Source organism: Pleurodeles waltl, unplaced genomic scaffold, assembly GCF_031143425.1.
Source record: "Pleurodeles waltl isolate 20211129_DDA unplaced genomic scaffold, aPleWal1.hap1.20221129 scaffold_39, whole genome shotgun sequence".
Lineage (NCBI taxonomy): Eukaryota > Metazoa > Chordata > Amphibia > Caudata > Salamandridae > Pleurodeles > Pleurodeles waltl.
Window position 1 is genome coordinate 792917 of NW_027150097.1, and position 26739 is coordinate 819655.

A 26739-nucleotide genomic window follows, 5' to 3' on the forward strand; every position below is an offset into this window, starting at 1 on the left:
ATAAACCTAAATGCACCTAAAGTCTTAATAAATGTCACTTGCTTTGTCTTCTGCTTCCATCTAATGCCGTCAGAGGTTTACACCGACCCCCAAATCTACAGCCCTCTCTCCCCAGCCCTTGACCTGTACATTAATACTATGAAGGGTTATTCCTTGTTTTTCTTTTATTGCACAACAAAAAGTACAGATTATATAAAGAGACCGGGGCACAGAGAAGAAGGCAGCAATTGACTGTGGTCCCACCATGGGAAATTCGCATTTTATTACCTGCCCCGTCCATACTGTGGGTTCATCATTTGTTTTATGACATGATTCCCCTGCTGTGTTGTTTCTAGTATAAGACTTGAGTACTTTATGTGTTTTATATCATCTGTGATATTGCAGCTGTTGTTTGCAGTGTCCACATTTTGCAACCAGTGTGCTTTGTACCCTCACTGCTGCTCTCTCAGAGAGGGTAGGCTGAACACTACCGGTAGAATCAGACACCAGAGATGCCTCCTGTACCTGGAATAAAACTCTGCTTCTTTGTAAGAAATACAGGGGTGAAGATCTGCTGCATTCACAGTGACCCACTGACCCTTTTACAAAGGTTCCCAGCCGTGCAAAGACTCTTGGTGGTTAGTTAAGGGGCCATGCTAAATGGAGATTTCGAAGCATCAGACGAGACGTTTTCTTTGTTTCTGCATCAGCAAAAGTATATTTCTGTTTTTATGTTATTACTTGTGAAATACACATTTTAGTTGTGCTGTTGGATTTGTCATGTTTGATTTACAGTGTGAACGAATTCAAGCGATAGACAGTAGGTGGCGACTGACACTGCTTCAGGACTCCTAGGGTTGAGGATCGTGGACGTTGGTTCCATCGTGTAATGATTAGCACTCTGGACTCTGAATCCAGCAATCTGAGTTCCAATATCGGTAGGACCTGGAATGTTTGTAATAATACTTTTGTTTTAATTTATTGCAGGTCTTGAGCAGGAAACCATTTGTATCTCTGACATAACCCGTCTCTTCCTCTTTTCATTCCCCTCGTGGTTTCTGCGGTTTGGGGGCATCTATACATTATTCTATAGGCGTTGCTGGGGACACTTGATGCTACACACAGGTGTTGTCTACGTCCTGTGTCTGTGTGGACACCTGTCTACTCTGGCTACATAACTGTAAGATGCACAGTGTGGACCTGACTCCACTTGGCCTTCACACCGGATAACTTACAAGGAGAGAGAAACTTACGGAAATGTACGGTGTGAAAGAACGACTTTACCAAAGTGTTAATGTATGAAATTGCCCTTTGCTTTTTTTTTGTGAGTTGCAAATGGTAACCTTTGACTAAAGCAAGTACCCAAAAATAAACAGTTTTCAGCTGGACTCATATAACTTGCATTTGCAGTGGAAGATCTGCCTGGAGCAGTATATGAGTGTGAAAAGGTCTCTAGTTTTGTCTTGAAATACCAGAGACTTCGGCGCTCTCTAACAGTCTCCTTCGACATCACATCCTGATGCTGAACAGTATTAGCACATAAATGAATAAAAAACTGGCTGACGTGTACATGCACATGTGTGCATATGTACCACGGTGCTATAGTCTGATGACATACATGTGCCAGTCTGTGGGGTCAAAGGGCAGTCAGAAGTTACTGGGCCACAGTTGTATCAATGAGGACTGCGTACTTCCTGTGCCCTGGGGCATTCGTACTCTGGTCCCTCAAACTAGGGTGGAAGCCCCCCTTTAGCACATGACTCTCAGAATAACAAGTCAGAGCAGACATTAGTGTAACTGGGTACTCACACTTGTGAAAGGCACAAGTGCAAGTACTGAACTGCAACCTGACCTCACAGCATACACTTTAGACATCCTTTGTAAACACACACACATATTTTCAGTCTAACTTGTTTACATTTTACATCAATAAATATGGTAATATTTGTACTTGAAATGTTTAATTTGCCTACCTTTGGCGCATATTCCTAGTACCTTATATTTTAACTTTTCTCCATTCGGGTGTATACAATTGGTATAATGTCAGAAAGGGAGAAGACTACCGAGAATTCTTAAGAATGTGTGCTTACATGCTTTTAAGAACATATGTCTGGTGTTGTGACAAAACAGCAGTGACCACTTCAGCTCAGCACTTGCTTCTTCCTCTGCTGTCCCAAAATATTGTGGAATTACTAGTCTCTGCGCCTCTGACAAGGCTGCTGACATCCAATTGATGATTTGTAGCCTTGTGGGCTGTGAGTGCTTTGGCTGTGCTGCCCCCTGGCAGTCACTCTGTGAAGATGCAGGTACCTGGGAACAACCCAGACTACTTCTGAGCTGTTTCTTCTCTGTGTGAACCAATCCAGTGTCAGGACTGGAGTCGGTGCTGTTAGTAGATAGAGAAGGAGTATAACTCGAGCCCCAGGAGGGCAGCCTGGAGCCTGTGACAGGTGCAGGGGAGTGTCGTCAAGGAAGCAGCTGGAAGATAACTGGAGAGGGGTCTGTGGGGCCATCAGTCTGGTGAGGAAACCCAGGAGTGTCCTACGGGAGGGGCGTGGCTTTGTCTGGCTCAAGGGGAGGGGTTAGTAAAAGTGAATGCAGGGACTGCTGCTGTCCTCCGTGTCCTGGGCTCTGTGTATGTGTAGAAGCTCTAAGGTTGTAAATAATGAGACCTGACAGGTTGTGGCAGAAATGATGACTTCTGGTCATTCCTTCTCTTTTGTCAGAAGTGAGGTGTCTGTTACCCCAATTGATTGTGTACTACTGAGAAGAACAATATAACTCTCACTGTACGGAATGCAGTGTGACCTTGGGAGACACCTCACATACACTAAGCTGTATAAAAAGTTCACAGTTCCCATATGGTCTAGCGGTTAGGATTCCTGGTTTTCACCCAGGCGGCCTGAGTTCGACTCCTGGTATGGAAAATCCATTTTTTTTTTTTCACTACTCAGACATTTTAATCTTTCTCAGTTTTTTTCTATAAACCTAAATGCACCTAAAGTCTTAATAAATGTCACTTGCTTTGTCTTCTGCTTCCATCTAATGCCGTCAGAGGTTTACACCGACCCCCAAATCTACAGCCCTCTCTCCCCAGCCCTTGACCTGTACATTAATACTATGAAGGGTTATTCCTTGTTTTTCTTTTATTGCACAACAAAAAGTACAGATTATATAAAGAGACCGGGACACAGAGAAGAAGGCAGCAATTGACTGTGGTCCCACAATGGGAAATTCGCATTTTATTACCTGCCCCGTGCATACTGTGGGTTCATCATTTGTTTTATGACATGATTCCCCTGCTGTGTTGTTTCTAGTATAAGACTTGAGTACTTTATGTGTTTTATATCATCTGTGATATTGCAGCTGTTGTTTGCAGTGTCCACATTTTGCAACCAGTGTGCTTTGTACCCTCACTGCTGCTCTCTCAGAGAGGGTAGGCTGAACACTACCGGTAGAATCAGACACCAGAGATGCCTCCTGTACCTGGAATAAAACTCTGCTTCTTTGTAAGAAATACAGGGGTGAAGATCTGCTGCATTCACAGTGACCCACTGACCCTTTTACGAAGGTTCCCAGCCGTGCAAAGACTCTTGGTGGTTAGTTAAGGGGCCATGCTAAATGGAGATTTCGAAGCATCAGACGAGACGTTTTCTTTGTTTCTGCATCAGCAAAAGTATATTTCTGTTTTTATGTTATTACTTGTGAAATACACATTTTAGTTGTGCTGTTGGATTTGTCATGTTTGATTTACAGTGTGAACGAATTCAAGCGATAGACAGTAGGTGGCGACTGACACTGCTTCAGGACTCCTAGGGTTGAGGATCGTGGCCGTTGGTTCCATCGTGTAATGATTAGCACTCTGGACTCTGAATCCAGCAATCTGAGTTCCAATATCGGTAGAACCTGGAATGTTTGTAATAATACTTTTGTTTTAATTTATTGCAGGTCTTGAGCAGGAAACCATTTGTATCTCTGACATAACCCGTCTCTTCCTCTTTTCATTCCCCTCGTGGTTTCTGCGGTTTGGGGGCATCTATACATTATTCTATAGGCGTTGCTGGGGACACTTGATGCTACACACAGGTGTTGTCTACGTCCTGTGTCTGTGTGGACACCTCTCTACTCTGGCTACACAACTGTAAGATGCACAGTGTGGACCTGACTCCACTTGGCCTTCACACCGGATAACTTACAAGGAGAGAGAAACTTACGGAAATGTACGGTGTGAAAGAACGACTTTACCAAAGTGTTAATGTATGAAATTGCCCTTTGCTTTTTTTTTGTGAGTTGCAAATGGTAACCTTTGACTAAAGCAAGTACCCAAAAATAAACAGTTTTCAGCTGGACTCATATAACTTGCATTTGCAGTGGAAGATCTGCCTGGAGCAGTATATGAGTGTGAAAAGGTCTCTAGTTTTGTCTTGAAATACCAGAGACTTCGGCGCTCTCCACCAGTCTCCTTCGACATCACATCCTGATGCTGAACAGTATTAGCACATAAATGAATAAAAAACTGGCTGACGTGTACATGCACATGTGTGCATATGTACCACGGTGCTATAGTCTGATGACATATATGTGCCAGTCTGTGGGGTCAAAGGGCAGTCAGAAGTTACTGGGCCACAGTTGTATCAATGAGGACTGTGTACTTCCTGTGCCCTGGGGCATTCATACTCTGGTCCCTCAAACTAGGGTGGAAGCCCCCCTTTAGCACATGACTCTCAGAATAACAAGTCAGAGCAGACATTAGTGTAACTGGGTACTCACACTTGTGAAAGGCACAAGTGCAAGTAGTGAACTGCAACCTGACCTCACAGCATACACTTTAGACATCCTTTGTAAACACACACACATATTTTCAGTCTAACTTGTTTACATTTTACATCAATAAATATGGTAATATTTGTACTTGAAATGTTTAATTTGCCTACCTTTGGCACATATTCCTAGTACCTTATATTTTAACTTTTCTCCATTCGGGTGTATACAATTGGTATAATGTCAGAAAGGGAGAAGATGACCGAGAATTCCTAAGAATGTGTGCTTACATGCTTTTAAGAACATATGTCTGGTGTTGTGACAAAACAGCAGTGACCACTTCAGCTCAGCACTTGCTTCTTCCTCTGCTGTCCCAAAATACTGTGGAATTACTAGTCTCTGCGCCTCTGACAAGGCTGCTGACATCCAATTGATGATTTGTAGCCTTGTGGGCTGTGAGTGCTTTGGCTGTGCTGCCCCCTGGCAGTCACTCTGTGAAGATGCAGGTACCTGGGAACAACCCAGACTGCTTCTGAGCTGTTTCTTCTCTGTGTGAACCAATCCAGTGTCAGGACTGGAGTCGGTGCTGTTAGTAGATAGAGAAGGAGTATAACTCGAGCCCCAGGAGGGCAGCCTGGAGCCTGTGACAGGTGCAGGGGAGTGTCGTCAAGGAAGCAGCTGGAAGATAACTGGAGAGGGGTCTGTGGGGCCATCAGTCTGGTGAGGAAACCCAGGAGTGTCCTACGGGAGGGGCGTGGCTTTGTCTGGCTCAAGGGGAGGGGTTAGTAATAGTGAATGCAGGGACTGCTGCTGTCCTCCGTGTCCTGGGCTCTGTGTATGTATAGAAGCTCTAAGGTTGTAAATAATGAGACCTGACAGGTTGCGGCATAAATGATGACTTCTGGTCATTCCTTCTCTTTTGTCAGAAGTGAGGTGTCTGTTACCCCAATTGATTGTGTACTACTGAGAAGAACAATATAACTCTCAGTGTACGGAATGCAGTGTGACCTTGGGAGACACCTCACATACACTAAGCTGTATAAAAAGTTCACAGTTCCCATATGGTCTAGCGGTTAGGATTCCTGGTTTTCACCCAGGCGGCCCGGGTTCGACTCCCGGTATGGGAAATCCATATTTTTTTTTTCACTACTCAGACATTTTAATCTTTCTCAGTTTTTTCTATAAACCTAAATGCACCTAAAGTCTTAATAAATGTCACTTGCTTTGTCTTCTGCTTCCATCTAATGCCGTCAGAGGTTTACACCGACCCCCAAATCTACAGCCCTCTCTCCCCAGCCCTTGACCTGTACATTAATACTATGAAGGGTTATTCCTTGTTTTTCTTTTATTGCACAACAAAAAGTACAGATTATATAAAGAGACCGGGGCACAGAGAAGAAGGCAGCAATTGACTGTGGTCCCACCATGGGAAATTCGCATTTTATTACCTGCCCCGTCCATACTGTGGGTTCATCATTTGTTTTATGACATGATTCCCCTGCTGTGTTGTTTCTAGTATAAGACTTGAGTACTTTATGTGTTTTATATCATCTGTGATATTGCAGCTGTTGTTTGCAGTGTCCACATTTTGCAACCAGTGTGCTTTGTACCCTCACTGCTGCTCTCTCAGAGAGGGTAGGCTGAACACTACCGGTAGAATCAGACACCAGAGATGCCTCCTGTACCTGGAATAAAACTCTGCTTCTTTGTAAGAAATACAGGGGTGAAGATCTGCTGCATTCACAGTGACCCACTGACCCTTTTACAAAGGTTCCCAGCCGTGCAAAGACTCTTGGTGGTTAGTTAAGGGGCCATGCTAAATGGAGATTTCGAAGCATCAGACGAGACGTTTTCTTTGTTTCTGCATCAGCAAAAGTATATTTCTGTTTTTATGTTATTACTTGTGAAATACACATTTTAGTTGTGCTGTTGGATTTGTCATGTTTGATTTACAGTGTGAACGAATTCAAGCGATAGACAGTAGGTGGCGACTGACACTGCTTCAGGACTCCTAGGGTTGAGGATCGTGGACGTTGGTTCCATTGTGTAATGATTAGCACTCTGGACTCTGAATCCAGCAATCTGAGTTCCAATATCGGTAGGACCTGGAATGTTTGTAATAATACTTTTGTTTTAATTTATTGCAGGTCTTGAGCAGGAAACCATTTGTATCTCTGACATAACCCGTCTCTTCCTCTTTTCATTCCCCTCGTGGTTTCTGCGGTTTGGGGGCATCTATACATTATTCTATAGGCGTTGCTGGGGACACTTGATGCTACACACAGGTGTTGTCTACGTCCTGTGTCTGTGTGGACACCTGTCTACTCTGGCTACATAACTGTAAGATGCACAGTGTGGACCTGACTCCACTTGGTCTTCACACCGGATAACTTACAAGGAGAGAGAAACTTACGGAAATGTACGGTGTGAAAGAACGACTTTACCAAAGTGTTAATGTATGAAATTGCCCTTTGCTTTTTTTTTGTGAGTTGCAAATGGTAACCTTTGACTAAAGCAAGTACCCAAAAATAAACAGTTTTCAGCTGGACTCATATAACTTGCATTTGCAGTGGAAGATCTGCCTGGAGCAGTATATGAGTGTGAAAAGGTCTCTAGTTTTGTCTTGAAATACCAGAGACTTCGGCGCTCTCTAACAGTCTCCTTCGACATCACATCCTGATGCTGAACAGTATTAGCACATAAATGAATAAAAAACTGGCTGACGTGTACATGCACATGTGTGCATATGTACCACGGTGCTATAGTCTGATGACATACATGTGCCAGTCTGTGGGGTCAAAGGGCAGTCAGAAGTTACTGGGCCACAGTTGTATCAATGAGGACTGTGTACTTCCTGTGCCCTGGGGCATTCGTACTCTGGTCCCTCATACTAGGGTGGAAGCCCCCCTTTAGCACATGACTCTCAGAATAACAAGTCAGAGCAGACATTAGTGTAACTGGGTACTCACGCTTGTGAAAGGCACAAGTGCAAGTAGTGAACTGCAACCTGACCTCACAGCATACACTTTAGACATGCTTTGTAAACACACACACATATTTTCAGTCTAACTTGTTTACATTTTACATCAATAAATATGGTAATATTTGTACTTGAAATGTTTAATTTGCCTACCTTTGGCGCATATTCCTAGTACCTTATATTTTAACTTTTCTCCATTCGGGTGTATACAATTGGTATAATGTCAGAAAGGGAGAAGACTACCGAGAATTCTTAAGAATGTGTGCTTACATGCTTTTAAGAACATATGTCTGGTGTTGTGACAAAACAGCAGTGACCACTTCAGCTCAGCACTTGCTTCTTCCTCTGCTGTCCCAAAATATTGTGGAATTACTAGTCTCTGCGCCTCTGACAAGGCTGCTGACATCCAATTGATGATTTGTAGCCTTGTGGGCTGTGAGTGCTTTGGCTGTGCTGCCCCCTGGCAGTCACTCTGTGAAGATGCAGGTACCTGGGAACAACCCAGACTACTTCTGAGCTGTTTCTTCTCTGTGTGACCCAATCCAGTGTCAGGACTGGAGTCGGTGCTGTTAGTAGATAGAGAAGGAGTATAACTCGAGCCCCAGGAGGGCAGCCTGGAGCCTGTGACAGGTGCAGGGGAGTGTCGTCAAGGAAGCAGCTGGAAGATAACTGGAGAGGGGTCTGTGGGGCCATCAGTCTGGTGAGGAAACCCAGGAGTGTCCTACGGGAGGGGCGTGGCTTTGTCTGGCTCAAGGGGAGGGGTTAGTAAAAGTGAATGCAGGGACTGCTGCTGTCCTCCGTGTCCTGGGCTCTGTGTATGTGTAGAAGCTCTAAGGTTGTAAATAATGAGACCTGACAGGTTGTGGCAGAAATGATGACTTCTGGTCATTCCTTCTCTTTTGTCAGAAGTGAGGTGTCTGTTACCCCAATTGATTGTGTACTACTGAGAAGAACAATATAACTCTCAGTGTACGGAATGCAGTGTGACCTTGGGAGACACCTCACATACACTAAGCTGTATAAAAAGTTCACAGTTCCCATATGGTCTAGCGGTTAGGATTCCTGGTTTTCACCCAGACGGCCCCTAGTTCGACTCCTGGTATGGAAAATCCATATTTTTTTTTTCACTACTCCGACATTTTAATCTTTCTCAGTTTTTTTTTATAAACCTAAATGCACCTAAAGTCTTAATAAATGTCACTTGCTTTGTCTTCTGCTTCCATCTAATGCCGTCAGAGGTTTACACCGACCCCCAAATCTACAGCCCTCTCTCCCCAGCCCTTGACCTGTACATTAATACTATGAAGGGTTATTCCTTGTTTTTCTTTTATTGCACAACAAAAAGTACAGATTATATAAAGAGACCGGGGCACAGAGAAGAAGGCAGCAATTGACTGTGGTCCCACCATGGGAAATTCGCATTTTATTACCTGCCCCGTCCATACTGTGGGTTCATCATTTGTTTTATGACATGATTCCCCTGCTGTGTTGTTTCTAGTATAAGACTTGAGTACTTTATGTGTTTTATATCATCTGTGATATTGCAGCTGTTGTTTGCAGTGTCCACATTTTGCAACCAGTGTGCTTTGTACCCTCACTGCTGCTCTCTCAGAGAGGGTAGGCTGAACACTACCGGTAGTATCAGACACCAGAGATGCCTCCTGTACCTGGAATAAAACTCTGCTTCTTTGTAAGAAATACAGGGGTGAAGATCTGCGGCATTCACAGTGACCCACTGACCCTTTTACAAAGGTTCCCAGCCGTGCAAAGACTCTTGGTGGTTAGTTAAGGGGCCATGCTAAATGGAGATTTCGAAGCATCAGACGAGACGTTTTCTTTGTTTCTGCATCAGCAAAAGTATATTTCTGTTTTTATGTTATTACTTGTGAAATACACATTTTAGTTGTGCTGTTGGATTTGTCATGTTTGATTTACAGTGTGAACGAATTCAAGCGATAGACAGTAGGTGGCGACTGACACTGCTTCAGGACTCCTAGGGTTGAGGATCGTGGACGTTGGTTCCATCGTGTAATGATTAGCACTCTGGACTCTGAATCCAGCAATCTGAGTTCCAATATCGGTAGGACCTGGAATGTTTGTAATAATACTTTTGTTTTAATTTATTGCAGGTCTTGAGCAGGAAACCATTTGTATCTCTGACATAACCCGTCTCTTCCTCTTTTCATTCCCCTCGTGGTTTCTGCGGTTTGGGGGCATCTATACATTATTCTATAGGCGTTGCTGGGGACACTTGATGCTACACACAGGTGTTGTCTACGTCCTGTGTCTGTGCGGACACCTCTCTACTCTGGCTACACAACTGTAAGATGCACAGTGTGGACCTGACTCCACTTGGCCTTCACACCGGATAACTTACAAGGAGAGAGAAACTTACGGAAATGTACGGTGTGAAAGAACGACTTTACCAAAGTGTTAATGTATGAAATTGCCCTTTGCTTTTTTTTTGTGAGTTGCAAATGGTAACCTTTGACTAAAGCAAGTACCCAAAAATAAACAGTTTTCAGCTGGACTCATATAACTTGCATTTGCAGTGGAAGATCTGCCTGGAGCAGTATATGAGTGTGAAAAGGTCTCTAGTTTTGTCTTGAAATACCAGAGACTTCGGCGCTCTCCACCAGTCTCCTTCGACATCACATCCTGATGCTGAACAGTATTAGCACATAAATGAATAAAAAACTGGCTGACGTGTACATGCACATGTGTGCATATGTACCACGGTGCTATAGTCTGATGACATATATGTGCCAGTCTGTGGGGTCAAAGGGCAGTCAGAAGTTACTGGGCCACAGTTGTATCAATGAGGACTGTGTACTTCCTGTGCACTGGGGCATTCATACTCTGGTCCCTCAAACTAGGGTGGAAGCCCCCCTTTAGCACATGACTCTCAGAAAAACAAGTCAGAGCAGACATTAGTGTAACTGGGTACTCACACTTGTGAAAGGCACAAGTGCAAGTAGTGAACTGCAACCTGACCTCACAGCATACACTTTAGACATCCTTTGTAAACACACACACATATTTTCAGTCTAACTTGTTTACATTTTACATCAATAAATATGGTAATATTTGTACTTGAAATGTTTAATTTGCCTACCTTTGGCGCATATTCCTAGTACCTTATATTTTAACTTTTCTCCATTCGGGTGTATACAATTGGTATAATGTCAGAAAGGGAGAAGACGACCGAGAATTCTTAAGAATGTGTGCTTACATGCTTTTAAGAACATATGTCTGGTGTTGTGACAAAACAGCAGTGACCACTTCAGCTCAGCACTTGCTTCTTCCTCTGCTGTCCCAAAATATTGTGGAATTACTAGTCTCTGCGCCTCTGACAAGGCTGCTGACATCCAATTGATGATTTGAAGCCTTGTGGGCTGTGAGTGCTTTGGCTGTGCTGCCCCCTGGCAGTCACTCTGTGAAGATGCAGGTACCTGGGAACAACCCAGACTGCTTCTGAGCTGTTTCTTCTCTGTGTGAACCAATCCAGTGTCAGGACTGGAGTCGGTGCTGTTAGTAGATAGAGAAGGAGTATAACTCGAGCCCCAGGAGGGCAGCCTGGAGCCTGTGACAGGTGCAGGGGAGTGTCGTCAAGGAAGCAGCTGGAAGATAACTGGAGAGGGGTCTGTGGGGCCATCAGTCTGGTGAGGAAACCCAGGAGTGTCCTACGGGAGGGGCGTGTCTTTGTCTGGCTCAAGGGGAGGGGTTAGTAATAGTGAATGCAGGGACTGCTGCTGTCCTCCGTGTCCTGGGCTCTGTGTATGTGTAGAAGCTCTAAGGTTGTAAATAATGAGACCTGACAGGTTGTGGCAGAAATGATGACTTCTGGTCATTCCTTCTCTTTTGTCAGAAGTGAGGTGTCTGTTACCCCAATTGATTGTGTACTACTGAGAAGAACAATATAACTCTCAGTGTACGGAATGCAGTGTGACCTAGGAGACACCTCACATACACTGAGCTGTATGATGAGTTCACAGTTCTCATATGGTCTAGCCGTTAGGATTCCTGGTTTTCACCCTGGCGGCCCGGGTTCAACTCCCGGTATGGGAACTCCATTTTTTTTTTTTCACTACTCAGACATTTTAATCTTTCTCAGTTTTTTTCTATAAACCTAAATGCACCTAAAATGCACATAAATGTCACTTGCTTTGTCTTATGCTTCCATCTAATGCTGTCAGAGGTTTACACCGACCCCCAAATCTACAGCCCTCTCTCCCCAGCCCTTGTCCTGTACATTAATACTATGAAGGGTTATTCCTTGTTTTTCTTTTATTGCACAACAAAAAGTACAGATTATATAAAGAGACCGGGGCACAGAGAAGAAGGCAGCAATTGACTGTGGTCCCACCATGGGAAATTCGCATTTTATTACCTGCCCCGTCCATACTGTGGGTTCATCATTTGTTTTATGACATGATTCCCCTGCTGTGTTGTTTCTAGTATAAGACTTGAGTACTTTATGTGTTTTATATCATCTGTGATATTGCAGCTGTTGTTTGCAGTGTCCACATTTTGCAACCAGTGTGCTTTGTACCCTCACTGCTGCTCTCTCAGAGAGGGTAGGCTGAACACTACCGGTAGTATCAGACACCAGAGATGCCTCCTGTACCTGGAATAAAACTCTGCTTCTTTGTAAGAAAAACAGGGGTGAAGATCTGCTGCATTCACAGTGACCCACTGACCCTTTTACGAAGGTTCCCAGCCGTGCAAAGACTCTTGGTGGTTAGTTAAGGGGCCATGCTAAATGGAGATTTCAAAGCATCAGACGAGACGTTTTCTTTGTTTCTGCATCAGCAAAAGTATATTTCTGTTTTTATGTTATTACTTGTGAAATACACATTTTAGTTGTGCTGTTGGATTTGTCATGTTTGATTTACAGTGTGAACGAATTCAAGCGATAGACAGTAGGTGGCGACTGACACTGCTTCAGGACTCCTAGGGTTGAGGATCGTGGACGTTGGTTCCATCGTGTAATGATTAGCACTCTGGACTCTGAATCCAGCAATCTGAGTTCCAATATCGGTAGGACCTGGAATGTTTGTAATAATACTTTTGTTTTAATTTATTGCAGGTCTTGAGCAGGAAACCATTTGTATCTCTGACATAACCCGTCTCTTCCTCTTTTCATTCCCCTCGTGGTTTCTGCGGTTTGGGGGCATCTATACATTATTCTATAGGCGTTGCTGGGGACACTTGATGCTACACACAGGTGTTGTCTACTTCCTGTGTCTGTGTGGACACCTCTCTACTCTGGCTACACAACTGTAAGATGCACAGTGTGGACCTGACTCCACTTGGCCTTCACACCGGATAACTTACAAGGAGAGAGAAACTTACGGAAATGTACGGTGTGAAAGAACGACTTTACCAAAGTGTTAATGTATGAAATTGCCCTTTGCTTTTTTTTTGTGAGTTGCAAATGGTAACCTTTGACTAAAGCAAGTACCCAAAAATAAACAGTTTTCAGCTGGACTCATATAACTTGCATTTGCAGTGGAAGATCTGCCTGGAGCAGTATATGAGTGTGAAAAGGTCTCTAGTTTTGTCTTGAAATACCAGAGACTTCGGCGCTCTCTAACAGTCTCCTTCGACATCACATCCTGATGCTGAACAGTATTAGCACATAAATGAATAAAAAACTGGCTGACGTGTACATGCACATGTGTGCATATGTACCACGGTGCTATAGTCTGATGACATACATGTGCCAGTCTGTGGGGTCAAAGGGCAGTCAGAAGTTACTGGGCCACAGTTGAATCAATGAGGACTGTGTACTTCCTGTGCCCTGGGGCATTCGTACTCTGGTCCCTCAAACTAGGGTGGAAGCCCCCCTTTAGTACATGACTCTCAGAATAACAAGTCAGAGAAGACATTAGTGTAACTGGGTACTCACACTTGTGAAAGGCACAAGTGCAAGTACTGAACTGCGACCTGACCTCACAGCATACACTTTAGACATCCTTTGTAAACACACACACATATTTTCAGTCTAACTTGTTTACATTTTACATCAATAAATATGGTAATATTTGTACTTGAAATGTTTAATTTGCCTACCTTTGGCGCATATTCCTAGTACCTTATATTTTAACTTTTCTCCATTCGGGTGTTTACAATTGGTATAATGTCAGAAAGGGAGAAGACTACCGAGAATTCTTAAGAATGTGTGCTTAAATGCTTTTAAGAACATATGTCTGGTGTTGTGACAAAACAGCAGAGACCACTTCAGCTCAGCACTTGCTTCTTCCTCTGCTGTCCCAAAATATTGTGGAATTACTAGTCTCTGCGCCTCTGACAAGGCTGCTGACATCCAATTGATGATTTGTAGCCTTGTGGGCTGTGAGTGCTTTGGCTGTGCTGCCCCCTGGCAGTCACTCTGTGAAGATGCAGGTACCTGGGAACAACCCAGACTACTTCTGAGCTGTTTCTTCTCTGTGTGAACCAATCCAGTGTCAGGACTGGAGTCGGTGCTGTTAGTAGATAGAGAAGGAGTATAACTCGAGCCCCAGGAGGGCAGCCTGGAGCCTGTGACAGGTGCAGGGGAGTGTCGTCAAGGAAGCAGCTGGAAGATAACTGGAGAGGGGTCTGTGGGGCCATCAGTCTGGTGAGGAAACCCAGGAGTGTCCTACAGGAGGGGCGTGGCTTTCTCTGGCTCAAGGGGAGGGGTTAGTAAAAGTGAATGCAGGGACTGCTGCTGTCCTCCGTGTCCTGGGCTCTGTGTATGTGTAGAAGCTCTAAGGTTGTAAATAATGAGACCTGACAGGTTGTGGCAGAAATGATGACTTCTGGTCATTCCTTCTCTTTTGTCAGAAGTGAGGTGTCTGTTACCCCAATTGATTGTGTACTACTGAGAAGAACAATATAACTCTCAGTGTACGGAATGCAGTGTGACCTTGGGAGACACCTCACATACACTAAGCTGTATAAAAAGTTCACAGTTCCCATATGGTCTAGCGGTTAGGATTCCTGGTTTTCACCCAGGCGGCCCGGGTTCGATTCCCGGTATGGGAAATCCATATTTTTTTTTTTCACTACTCAGACATTTTAATCTTTCTCAGTTTTTTTCTATAAACCTAAATGCACCTAAAGTCTTAATAAATGTCACTTGCTTTGTCTTCTGCTTCCATCTAATGCTGTCAGAGGTTTACACCGACCCCCAAATCTACAGCCCTCTCTCCCCAGCCCTTGACCTGTACATTAATACTATGAAGGGTTATTCCTTGTTTTTCTTTTATTGCACAACAAAAAGTACAGATTATATAAAGAGACCGGGGCACAGAGAAGAAGGCAGCAATTGACTGTGGTCCCACCATGGGAAATTCGCATTTTATTACCTGCCCCGTCCATACTGTGGGTTCATCATTTGTTTTATGACATGATTCCCCTGATGTGTTGTTTCTAGTATAAGACTTGAGTACTTTATGTGTTTTATATCATCTGTGATATTGCAGCTGTTGTTTGCAGTGTCCACATTTTGCAACCAGTGTGCTTTGTACCCTCACTGCTGCTCTCTCAGAGAGGGTAGGCTGAACACTACCGGTAGTATCAGACACCAGAGATGCCTCCTGTACCTGGAATAAAACTCTGCTTCTTTGTAAGAAAAACAGGGGTGAAGATCTGCTGCATTCACAGTGACCCACTGACCCTTTTACGAAGGTTCCCAGCCATGGAAAGACTCTTGGTGGTTAGTTAAGGGGCCATGCTAAATGGAGATTTCGAAGCATCAGACGAGACGTTTTCTTTGTTTCTGCATCAGCAAAAGTATATTTCTGTTTTTATGTTATTACTTGTGAAATACACATTTTAGTTGTGCTGTTGGATTTGTCATGTTTGATTTACAGTGTGAACGAATTCAAGCGATAGACAGTAGGTGGCGACTGACACTGCTTCAGGACTCCTAGGGTTGAGGATCGTGGACGTTGGTTCCATCGTGTAATGATTAGCACTCTGGACTCTGAATCCAGCAATCTGAGTTCCAATATCGGTAGGACCTGGAATGTTTGTAATAATACTTTTGTTTTAATTTATTGCAGGTCTTGAGCAGGAAACCATTTGTATCTCTGACATAACCCGTCTCTTCCTCTTTTCATTCCCCTCGTGGTTTCTGCGGTTTGGGGGCATCTATATATTATTCTATAGGCGTTGCTGGGGACACTTGATGCTACACACAGGTGTTGTCTACGTCCTGTGTCTGTGTGGACACCTCTCTACTCTGGCTACACAACTGTAAGATGCACAGTGTGGACCTGACTCCACTTGGCCTTCACACCGGATAACTTACAAGGAGAGAGAAACTTACGGAAATGTACGGTGTGAAAGAACGACTTTACCAAAGTGTTAATGTATGAAATTGCCCTTTGCTTTTTTTTTGTGAGTTGCAAATGGTAACCTTTGACTAAAGCAAGTACCCAAAAATAAACAGTTTTCAGCTGGACTCATATAACTTGCATTTGCAGTGGAAGATCTGCCTGGAGCAGTATATGAGTGTGAAAAGGTCTCTAGTTTTGTCTTGAAATACCAGAGACTTCGGCGCTCTCTAACAGTCTCCTTCGACATCACATCCTGATGCTGAACAGTATTAGCACATAAATGAATAAAAAACTGGCTGACGTGTACATGCACATGTGTGCATATGTACCACGGTGCTATAGTCTGATGACATATATGTGCCAGTCTGTGGGGTCAAAGGGCAGTCAGAAGTTACTGGGCCACAGTTGTATCAATGAGGACTGTGTACTTCCTGTGCCCGGGGGCATTCATACTCTGGTCCCTCAAACTAGGGTGGAAGCCCCCCTTTAGCACATGACTCTCAGAATAACAAGTCAGAGCAGACATTAGTGTAACTGGGTACTCACACTTGTGAAAGGCACAAGTGCAAGTAGTGAACTGCAACCTGACCTCACAGCATACACTTTAGACATCCTTTGTAAACACACACACATATTTTCAGTCTAACTTGTTTACATTTTACATCAATAAATATGGTAATATTTGTACTTGAAATGTTTAATTTGCCTACCTTTGGCGCATATTCCTAGTACCTTATATTTTAACTTTTCTCCATTCGGGTGTATACAATTGGTATAATGTCAGAAAGGGAGAAGACGACCGAGAATTCCTAAGAATGTGTGCTTACATGCTTTTAAGAACATATGTCTGGTGTTGTGACAAAACAGCAGTGACCACTTCAGCTCAGCACTTGCTTCTTCCTCTGCTGTCCCAAAATATTGTGGAATTACTAGTCTCTGCGCCTCTGACAAGGCTGCTGACATCCAATTGATTATTTGTAGCCTTGTGGGCTGTGAGTGCTTTGGCTGTGCTGCCCCCTGGCAGTCACTCTGTGAAGATGCAGGTACCTGGGAACAACCCAGACTACTTCTGAGCTGTTTCTTCTCTGTGTGAACCAATCCAGTGTCAGGACTGGAGTCGGTGCTGTTAGTAGATAGAGAAGGAGTATAACTCGAGCCCCAGGAGGGCAGCCTGGAGCCTGTGACAGGTGCAGGGGAGTGTCGTCAAGGAAGCAGCTGGAAGATAACTGGAGAGGGGTCTGTGGGGCCATCAGTCTGGTGAGGAAACCCAGGAGTGTCCTACGGGAGGGGCGTGGCTTTGTCTGGCTCAAGGGGAGGGGTTAGTAATAGTGAATGCAGGGACTGCTGCTGTCCTCCGTGTCCTGGGCTCTGTGTATGTATAGAAGCTCTAAGGTTGTAAATAATGAGACCTGACAGGTTGTGGCATAAATGATGACTTCTGGTCATTCCTTCTCTTTTGTCAGAAGTGAGGTGTCTGTTACCCCAATTGATTGTGTACTACTGAGAAGAACAATATAACTCTCAGTGTACGGAATGCAGTGTGACCTTGGGAGACACCTCACATACACTAAGCTGTATAAAAAGTTCACAGTTCCCATATGGTCTAGCGGTTAGGATTCCTGGTTTTCACCCAGGCGGCCCGGGTTCGACTCCCGGTATGGGAAATCCATATATTTTTTTTTCACTACTCAGACATTTTAATCTTTCTCAGTTTTTTTCTATAAACCTAAATGCACCTAAAGTCTTAATAAATGTCACTTGCTTTGTCTTCTGCTTCCATCTAATGCCGTCAGAGGTTTACACCGACCCCCAAATCTACAGCCCTCTCTCCCCAGCCCTTGACCTGTACATTAATACTATGAAGGGTTATTCCTTGTTTTTCTTTTATTGCACAACAAAAAGTACAGATTATATAAAGAGACCGGGGCACAGAGAAGAAGGCAGCAATTGACTGTGGTCCCACCATGGGAAATTCGCATTTTATTACCTGCCCCGTCCATACTGTGGGTTCATCATTTGTTTTATGACATGATTCCCCTGCTGTGTTGTTTCTAGTATAAGACTTGAGTACTTTATGTGTTTTATATCATCTGTGATATTGCAGCTGTTGTTTGCAGTGTCCACATTTTGCAACCAGTGTGCTTTGTACCCTCACTGCTGCTCTCTCAGAGAGGGTAGGCTGAACACTACCGGTAGAATCAGACACCAGAGATGCCTCCTGTACCTGGAATAAAACTCTGCTTCTTTGTAAGAAATACAGGGGTGAAGATCTGCTGCATTCACAGTGACCCACTGAACCTTTTACAAAGGTTCCCAGCCGTGCAAAGACTCTTGGAGGTTAGTTAAGGGGCCATGCTAAATGGAGATTTCGAAGCATCAGACGAGACGTTTTCTTTGTTTCTGCATCATCAAAAGTATATTTCTGTTTTTATGTTATTACTTGTGAAATACACATTTTAGTTGTGCTGTTGGATTTGTCATGTTTGATTTACAGTGTGAACGAATTCAAGCGATAGACAGTAGGTGGCGACTGACACTGCTTCAGGACTCCTAGGGTTGAGGATCGTGGACGTTGGTTCCATCGTGTAATGATTAGCACTCTGGACTCTGAATCCAGCAATCTGAGTTCCAATATCGGTAGGACCTGGAATGTTTGTAATAATACTTTTGTTTTAATTTATTGCAGGTCTTGAGCAGGAAACCATTTGTATCTCTGACATAACCCGTCTCTTCCTCTTTTCATTCCCCTCGTGGTTTCTGCGGTTTGGGGGCATCTATACATTATTCTATAGGCGTTGCTGGGGACACTTGATGCTACACACAGGTCTTGTCTACGTCCTGTGTCTGTGTGGACACCTCTCTACTCTGGCTACACAACTGTAAGATGCACAGTGTGGACCTGACTCCACTTGGCCTTCACACCGGATAACTTACAAGGAGAGAGAAACTTACGGAAATGGACGGTGTGAAAGAACGACTTTACCAAAGTGTTAATGTATGAAATTGCCCTTTGCTTTTTTTTTGTGAGTTGCAAATGGTAACCTTTGACTAAAGCAAGTACCCAAAAATAAACAGTTTTCAGCTGGACTCATATAACTTGCATTTGCAGTGGAAGATCTGCCTGGAGCAGTATATGAGTGTGAAAAGGTCTCTAGTTTTGTCTTGAAATACCAGAGACTTCGGCGCTCTCCACCAGTCTCCTTCGACATCACATCCTGATGCTGAACAGTATTAGCACATAAATGAATAAAAAACTGGCTGACGTGTACATGCACATGTGTGCATATGTACCACGGTGCTATAGTCAGATGACATATATGTGCCAGTCTGTGGGGTCAAAGGGCAGTCAGAAGTTACTGGGCCACAGTTGTATCAATGAGGACTGTGTACTTCCTGTGCACTGGGGCATTCATACTCTGGTCCCTCAAACTAGGGTGGAAGCCCCCCTTTAGCACATGACTCTCAGAATAACAAGTCAGAGCAGACATTAGTGTAACTGGGTACTCACACTTGTGAAAGGCACAAGTGCAAGTAGTGAACTGCAACCTGACCTCACAGCATACACTTTAGACATCCTTTGTAATCACACACACATATTTTCAGTCTAACTTGTTTACATTTTACATCAATAAATATGGTAATATTTGTACTTGAAATGTTTAATTTGCCTACCTTTGGCGCATATTCCTAGTACCTTATATTTTAACTTTTCTCCATTCGGGTGTATACAATTGGTATAATGTCAGAAAGGGAGAAGACGACCGAGAATTCCTAAGAATGTGTGCTTACATGCTTTTAAGAACATATGTCTGGTGTTGTGACAAAACAGCAGTGACCACTTCAGCTCAGCACTTGCTTCTTCCTCTGCTGTCCCAAAATATTGTGGAATTACTAGTCTCTGCGCCTCTGACAAGGCTGCTGACATCCAATTGATGATTTGTAGCCTTGTGGGCTGTGAGTGCTTTGGCTGTGCTGCCCCCTGGCAGTCACTCTGTGAAGATGCAGGTACCTGGGAACAACCCAGACTGCTTCTGAGCTGTTTCTTCTCTGTGTGAACCAATCCAGTGTCAGGACTGGAGTCGGTGCTGTTAGTAGATAGAGAAGGAGTATAACTCTAGCCCCAGGAGGGCAGCCTGGAGCCTGTGACAGGTGCAGGGGAGTGTCGTCAAGGAAGCAGCTGGAAGATAACTGGAGAGGGTTCTGTGGGGCCATCAGTCTGGTGAGGAAACCCAGGAGTGTCCTACGGGAGGGGCGTGGCTTTGTCTGGCTCAAGGGGGGGGGTTAGTAATAGTGAATGCAGGGACTGCTGCTGTCCTCCGTGTCCTGGGCTCTGTGTATGTGTAGAAGCTCTAAGGTTGTAAATAATGAGACCTGACAGGTTGTGGCATAAATGATGACTTCTGGTCATTCCTTCTCTTTTGTCAGAAGTGAGGTGTCTGTTACCCCAATTGATTGTGTACTACTGAGAAGAAGAATATAACTCTCAGTGTACGGAATGCAGTGTGACCTTGGGAGACACCTCACATACACTAAGCTGTATAAAAAGTTCACAGTTCCCATATGGTCTAGCGGTTAGGATTCCTGGTTTTCACCCAGGCGGCCCGGGTTCGATTCCCGGTATGGGAAATCCATATTTTTTTTTTTCACTACTCAGACATTTTAATCTTTCTCAGTTTTTTTCTATAAACCTAAATGCACCTAAAGTCTTAATAAATGTCACTTGCTTTGTCTTCTGCTTCCATCTAATGCTGTCAGAGGTTTACACCGACCCCCAAATCTACAGCCCTCTCTCCCCAGCCCTTGACCTGTACATTAATACTATGAAGGGTTATTCCTTGTTTTTCTTTTATTGCACAACAAAAAGTACAGATTATATAAAGAGACCGGGGCACAGAGAAGAAGGCAGCAATTGACTGTGGTCCCACCATGGGAAATTCGCATTTTATTACCTGCCCCGTCCATACTGTGGGTTCATCATTTGTTTTATGACATGATTCCCCTGCTGTGTTGTTTCTAGTATAAGACTTGAGTACTTTATGTGTTTTATATCATCTGTGATATTGCAGCTGTTGTTTGCAGTGTCCACATTTTGCAACCAGTGTGCTTTGTACCCTCACTGCTGCTCTCTCAGAGAGGGTAGGCTGAACACTACCGGTAGTATCAGACACCAGAGATGCCTCCTGTACCTGGAATAAAACTCTGCTTCTTTGTAAGAAAAACAGGGGTGAAGATCTGCTGCATTCACAGTGACCCACTGACCCTTTTACGAAGGTTCCCAGCCGTGCACAGACTCTTGGTGGTTAGTTAAGGGGCCATGCTAAATGGAGATTTCAAAGCATCAGACGAGACGTTTTCTTTGTTTCTGCATCAGCAAAAGTATATTTCTGTTTTTATGTTATTACTTGTGAAATACACATTTTAGTTGTGCTGTTGGATTTGTCATGTTTGATTTACAGTGTGAACGAATTCAAGCGATAGACAGTAGGTGGCGACTGACACTGCTTCAGGACTCCTAGGGTTGAGGATCGTGGACGTTGGTTCCATCGTGTAATGATTAGCACTCTGGACTCTGAATCCAGCAATCTGAGTTCCAATATCGGTAGGACCTGGAATGTTTGTAATAATACTTTTGTTTTAATTTATTGCAGGTCTTGAGCAGGAAACCATTTGTATCTCTGACATAACCCGTCTCTTCCTCTTTTCATTCCCCTCGTGGTTTCTGCGGTTTGGGGGCATCTATATATTATTCTATAGGCGTTGCTGGGGACACTTGATGCTACACACAGGTGTTGTCTACGTCCTGTGTCTGTGTGGACACCTCTCTACTCTGGCTACACAACTGTAAGATGCACAGTGTGGACCTGACTCCACTTGGCCTTCACACCGGATAACTTACAAGGAGAGAGAAACTTACGGAAATGTACGGTGTGAAAGAACGACTTTACCAAAGTGTTAATGTATGAAATTGCCCTTTGCTTTTTTTTTGTGAGTTGCAAATGGTAACCTTTGACTAAAGCAAGTACCCAAAAATAAACAGTTTTCAGCTGGACTCATATAACTTGCATTTGCAGTGGAAGATCTGCCTGGAGCAGTATATGAGTGTGAAAAGGTCTCTAGTTTTGTCTTGAAATACCAGAGACTTCGGCGCTCTCCACCAGTCTCCTTCGACATCACATCCTGATGCTGAACAGTATTAGCACATAAATGAATAAAAAACTGGCTGACGTGTACATGCACATGTGTGCATATGTACCACGGTGCTGTAGTCTGATGACATATATGTGCCAGTCTGTGGGGTCAAAGGGCAGTCAGAAGTTACTGGGCCACAGTTGTATCAATGAGGACTGTGTACTTCCTGTGCCCTGGGGCATTCATACTCTGGTCCCTCAAACTAGGGTGGAAGCCCCCCTTTAGCACATGACTCTCAGAATAACAAGTCAGAGCAGACATTAGTGTAACTGGGTACTCACACTTGTGAAAGACACAAGTGCAAGTAGTGAACTGCAACCTGACCTCACAGCATACACTTTAGACATCCTTTGTAAACACACACACATATTTTCAGTCTAACTTGTTTACATTTTACATCAATAAATATGGTAATATTTGTACTTGAAATGTTTAATTTGCCTACCTTTGGGGCATATTCCTAGTACCTTATATTTTAACTTTTCTCCATTCGGGTGTATACAATTGGTATAATGTCAGAAAGGGAGAAGACGACCGAGAATTCCTAAGAATGTGTGCTTACATGCTTTTAAGAACATATGTCTGGTGTTGTGACAAAACAGCAGTGACCACTTCAGCTCAGCACTTGCTTCTTCCTCTGCTGTCCCAAAATATTGTGGAATTACTAGTCTCTGCGCCTCTGACAAGGCTGCTGACATCCAATTGATGATTTGTAGCCTTGTGGGCTGTGAGTGCTTTGGCTGTGCTGCCCCCTGGCAGTCACTCTGTGAAGATGCAGGTACCTGGGAACAACCCAGACTGCTTCTGAGCTGTTTCTTCTCTGTGTGAACCAATCCAGTGTCAGGACTGGAGTCGGTGCTGTTAATAGATAGAGAAGGAGTGTAACTCGAGCCCCAGGAGGGCAGCCTGGAGCCTGTGACAGGTGCAGGGGAGTGTCGTCAAGGAAGCAGCTGGAAGATAACTGAAGAGGGGTCTGTGGGGCCATCAGTCTGGTGAGGAAACCCAGGAGTGTCCTACGGGAGGGGCGTGGCTTTGTCTGGCTCAAGGGGAGGGGTTAGTAATAGTGAATGCAGGGACTGCTGCTGTCCTCCGTGTCCTGGGCTCTGTGTATGTATAGAAGCTCTAAGGTTGTAAATAATGAGACCTGACAGGTTGTGGCATAAATGATGACTTCTGGTCATTCCTTCTCTTTTGTCAGAAGTGAGGTGTCTGTTACCCCAATTGATTGTGTACTACTGAGAAGAACAATATAACTCTCAGTTTACGGAATGCAGTGTGACCTTGGGAGACACCTCACATACACTAAGCTGTATAAAAAGTTCACAGTTCCCATGTGGTCTAGCGGTTAGGATTCCTGGTTTTCACCCAGGCGGCCCGGGTTCGACTCCCGGTATGGGAAATCCATATTTTTTTTTTTCACTACTCAGACATTTTAATCTTTCTCAGTTTTTTTCTATAAACCTAAATGCACCTAAAGTCTTAATAAATGTCACTTGCTTTGTCTTCTGCTTCCATCTAATGCCGTCAGAGGTTTACACCGACCCCCAAATCTACAGCCCTCTCTCCCCAGCCCTTGACCTGTACATTAATACTATGAAGGGTTATTCCTTGTTTTTCTTTTATTGCACAACAAAAAGTACAGATTATATAAAGAGACCGGGGCACAGAGAAGAAGGCAGCAATTGACTGTGGTCCCACCATGGGAAATTCGCATTTTATTACCTGCCCCGTCCATACTGTGGGTTCATCATTTGTTTTATGACATGATTCCCCTGCTGTGTTGTTTCTAGTATAAGACTTGAGTACTTTATGTGTTTTATATCATCTGTGATATTGCAGCTGTTGTTTGCAGTGTCCACATTTTGCAACCAGTGTGCTTTGTACCCTCACTGCTGCTCTCTCAGAGAGGGTAGGCTGAACACTACCGGTAGAATCAGACACCAGAGATGCCTCCTGTACCTGGAATAAAACTCTGCTTCTTTGTAAGAAATACAGGGGTGAAGATCTGCTGCATTCACAGTGACCCACTGACCCTTTTACAAAGGTTCCCAGCCGTGCAAAGACTCTTGGTGGTTAGTTAAGGGGCCATGCTAAATGGAGATTTCGAAGCATCAGACGAGACGTTTTCTTTGTTTCTGCATCAGCAAAAGTATATTTCTGTTTTTATGTTATTACTTGTGAAATACACATTTTAGTTGTGCTGTTGGATTTGTCATGTTTGATTTACAGTGTGAACGAATTCAAGCGATAGACAGTAGGTGGCGACTGACACTGCTTCAGGACTCCTAGGGTTGAGGATCGTGGACGTTGGTTCCATCGTGTAATGATTAGCACTCTGGACTCTGAATCCAGCAATCTGAGTTCCAATATCGGTAGGACCTGGAATGTTTGTAATAATACTTTTGTTTTAATTTATTGCAGGTCTTGAGCAGGAAACCATTTGTATCTCTGACATAACCCGTCTCTTCCTCTTTTCATTCCCCTCGTGGTTTCTGCGGTTTGGGGGCATCTATACATTATTCTATAGGCGTTGCTGGGGACACTTGATGCTACACACAGGTGTTGTCTACGTCCTGTGTCTGTGTGGACACCTGTCTACTCTGGCTACACAACTGTAAGATGCACAGTGTGGACCTGACTCCACTTGGCCTTCACACCGGATAACTTACAAGGAGAGAGAAACTTACGGAAATGTACGGTGTGAAAGAACGACTTTACCAAAGTGTTAATGTATGAAATTGCCCTTTGCTTTTTTTTAGTGAGTTGCAAATGGTAACCTTTGACTAAAGCAAGTACCCAAAAATAAACAGTTTTGAGCTGGACTCATATAACTTGCATTTGCAGTGGAAGATCTGCCTGGAGCAGTATATGAGTGTGAAAAGGTCTCTAGTTTTGTCTTGAAATACCAGAGACTTCGGCGCTCTCTAACAGTCTCCTTCGACATCACATCCTGATGCTGAACAGTATTAGCACATAAATGAATAAAAAACTGGCTGACGTGTACATGCACATGTGTGCATATGTACCACGGTGCTATAGTCTGATGACATACATGTGCCAGTCTGTGGGGTCAAAGGGCAGTCAGAAGTTACTGGGCCACAGTTGTATCAATGAGGACTGTGTATTTCCTGTGCCCTGGGGCATTCGTACTCTGGTCCCTCAAACTAGGGTGGAAGCCCCCCTTTAGTACATGACTCTCAGAATAACAAGTCAGAGAAGACATTAGTGTAACTGGGTACTCACACTTGTGAAAGGCACAAGTGCAAGTACTGAACTGCGACCTGACCTCACAGCATACACTTTAGACATCCTTTGTAAACACACACACATATTTTCAGTCTAACTTGTTTACATTTTACATCAATAAATATGGTAATATTTGTACTTGAAATGTTTAATTTGCCTACCTTTGGCGCATATTCCTAGTACCTTATATTTTAACTTTTCTCCATTCGGGTGTTTACAATTGGTATAATGTCAGAAAGGGAGAAGACTACCGAGAATTCTTAAGAATGTGTGCTTAAATGCTTTTAAGAACATATGTCTGGTGTTGTGACAAAACAGCAGTGACCACTTCAGCTCAGCACTTGCTTCTTCCTCTGCTGTCCCAAAATATTGTGGAATTACTAGTCTCTGCGCCTCTGACAAGGCTGCTGACATCCAATTGATGATTTGTAGCCTTGTGGGCTGTGAGTGCTTTGGCTGTGCTGCCCCCTGGCAATCACTCTGTGAAGATGCAGGTACCTGGGAACAACCCAGACTACTTCTGAGCTGTTTCTTCTCTGTGTGAACCAATCCAGTGTCAGGACTGGAGTCGGTGCTGTTAGTAGATAGAGAAGGAGTATAACTCGAGCCCCAGGAGGGCAGCCTGGAGCCTGTGACAGGTGCAGGGGAGTGTCGTCAAGGAAGCAGCTGGAAGATAACTGGAGAGGGGTCTGTGGGGCCATCAGTCTGGTGAGGAAACCCAGGAGTGTCCTACAGGAGGGGCGTGGCTTTCTCTGGCTCAAGGGGAGGGGTTAGTAAAAGTGAATGCAGGGACTGCTGCTGTCCTCCGTGTCCTGGGCTCTGTGTATGTATAGAAGCTCTAAGGTTGTAAATAATGAGACCTGACAGGTTGTGGCATAAATGATGACTTCTGGTCATTCCTTCTCTTTTGTCAGAAGTGAGGTGTCTGTTACCCCAATTGATTGTGTACTACTGAGAAGAACAATATAACTCTCAGTGTACGGAATGCAGTGTGACCTTGGGAGACACCTCACATACACTAAGCTGTATAAAAAGTTCACAGTTCACATGTGGTCTAGCGGTTAGGATTCCTGGTTTTCACCCAGGCGGCCCGGGTTCGACTCCCGGTATGGGAAATCCATATTTTTTTTTTTCACTACTCAGACATTTTAATCTTTCTCAGTTTTTTTCTATAAACCTAAATGCACCTAAAGTCTTAATAAATGTCACTTGCTTTGTCTTCTGCTTCCATCTAATGCTGTCAGAGGTTTACACCGA

At 44.0% G+C, this 26739-nt stretch overlaps 6 non-coding genes across 6 annotated transcripts; all 6 read left to right on the plus strand.

The window, feature by feature from the left end:
- Positions 1-5795: 5795 nt before the first annotated feature.
- On the plus strand, positions 5796-5867 carry TRNAE-UUC (transfer RNA glutamic acid (anticodon UUC)). The gene has a single exon. It is a non-coding gene; the product is annotated as a tRNA-Glu (tRNA).
- Positions 5868-14677: 8810 nt separating this feature from the next.
- TRNAE-UUC (transfer RNA glutamic acid (anticodon UUC)) lies at positions 14678-14749 on the plus strand. Its single transcript has one exon. It is a non-coding gene; the product is annotated as a tRNA-Glu (tRNA).
- A 2890-nt stretch (positions 14750-17639) lies between these two features.
- On the plus strand, positions 17640-17711 carry TRNAE-UUC (transfer RNA glutamic acid (anticodon UUC)). The gene has a single exon. It is a non-coding gene; the product is annotated as a tRNA-Glu (tRNA).
- A 2890-nt stretch (positions 17712-20601) lies between these two features.
- Positions 20602-20673, plus strand: TRNAE-UUC (transfer RNA glutamic acid (anticodon UUC)). Its single transcript has one exon. It is a non-coding gene; the product is annotated as a tRNA-Glu (tRNA).
- Positions 20674-23563: 2890 nt separating this feature from the next.
- Positions 23564-23635, plus strand: TRNAE-UUC (transfer RNA glutamic acid (anticodon UUC)). Its single transcript has one exon. It is a non-coding gene; the product is annotated as a tRNA-Glu (tRNA).
- A 2890-nt stretch (positions 23636-26525) lies between these two features.
- TRNAE-UUC (transfer RNA glutamic acid (anticodon UUC)) lies at positions 26526-26597 on the plus strand. Its single transcript has one exon. It is a non-coding gene; the product is annotated as a tRNA-Glu (tRNA).
- Positions 26598-26739: the final 142 nt, after the last annotated feature.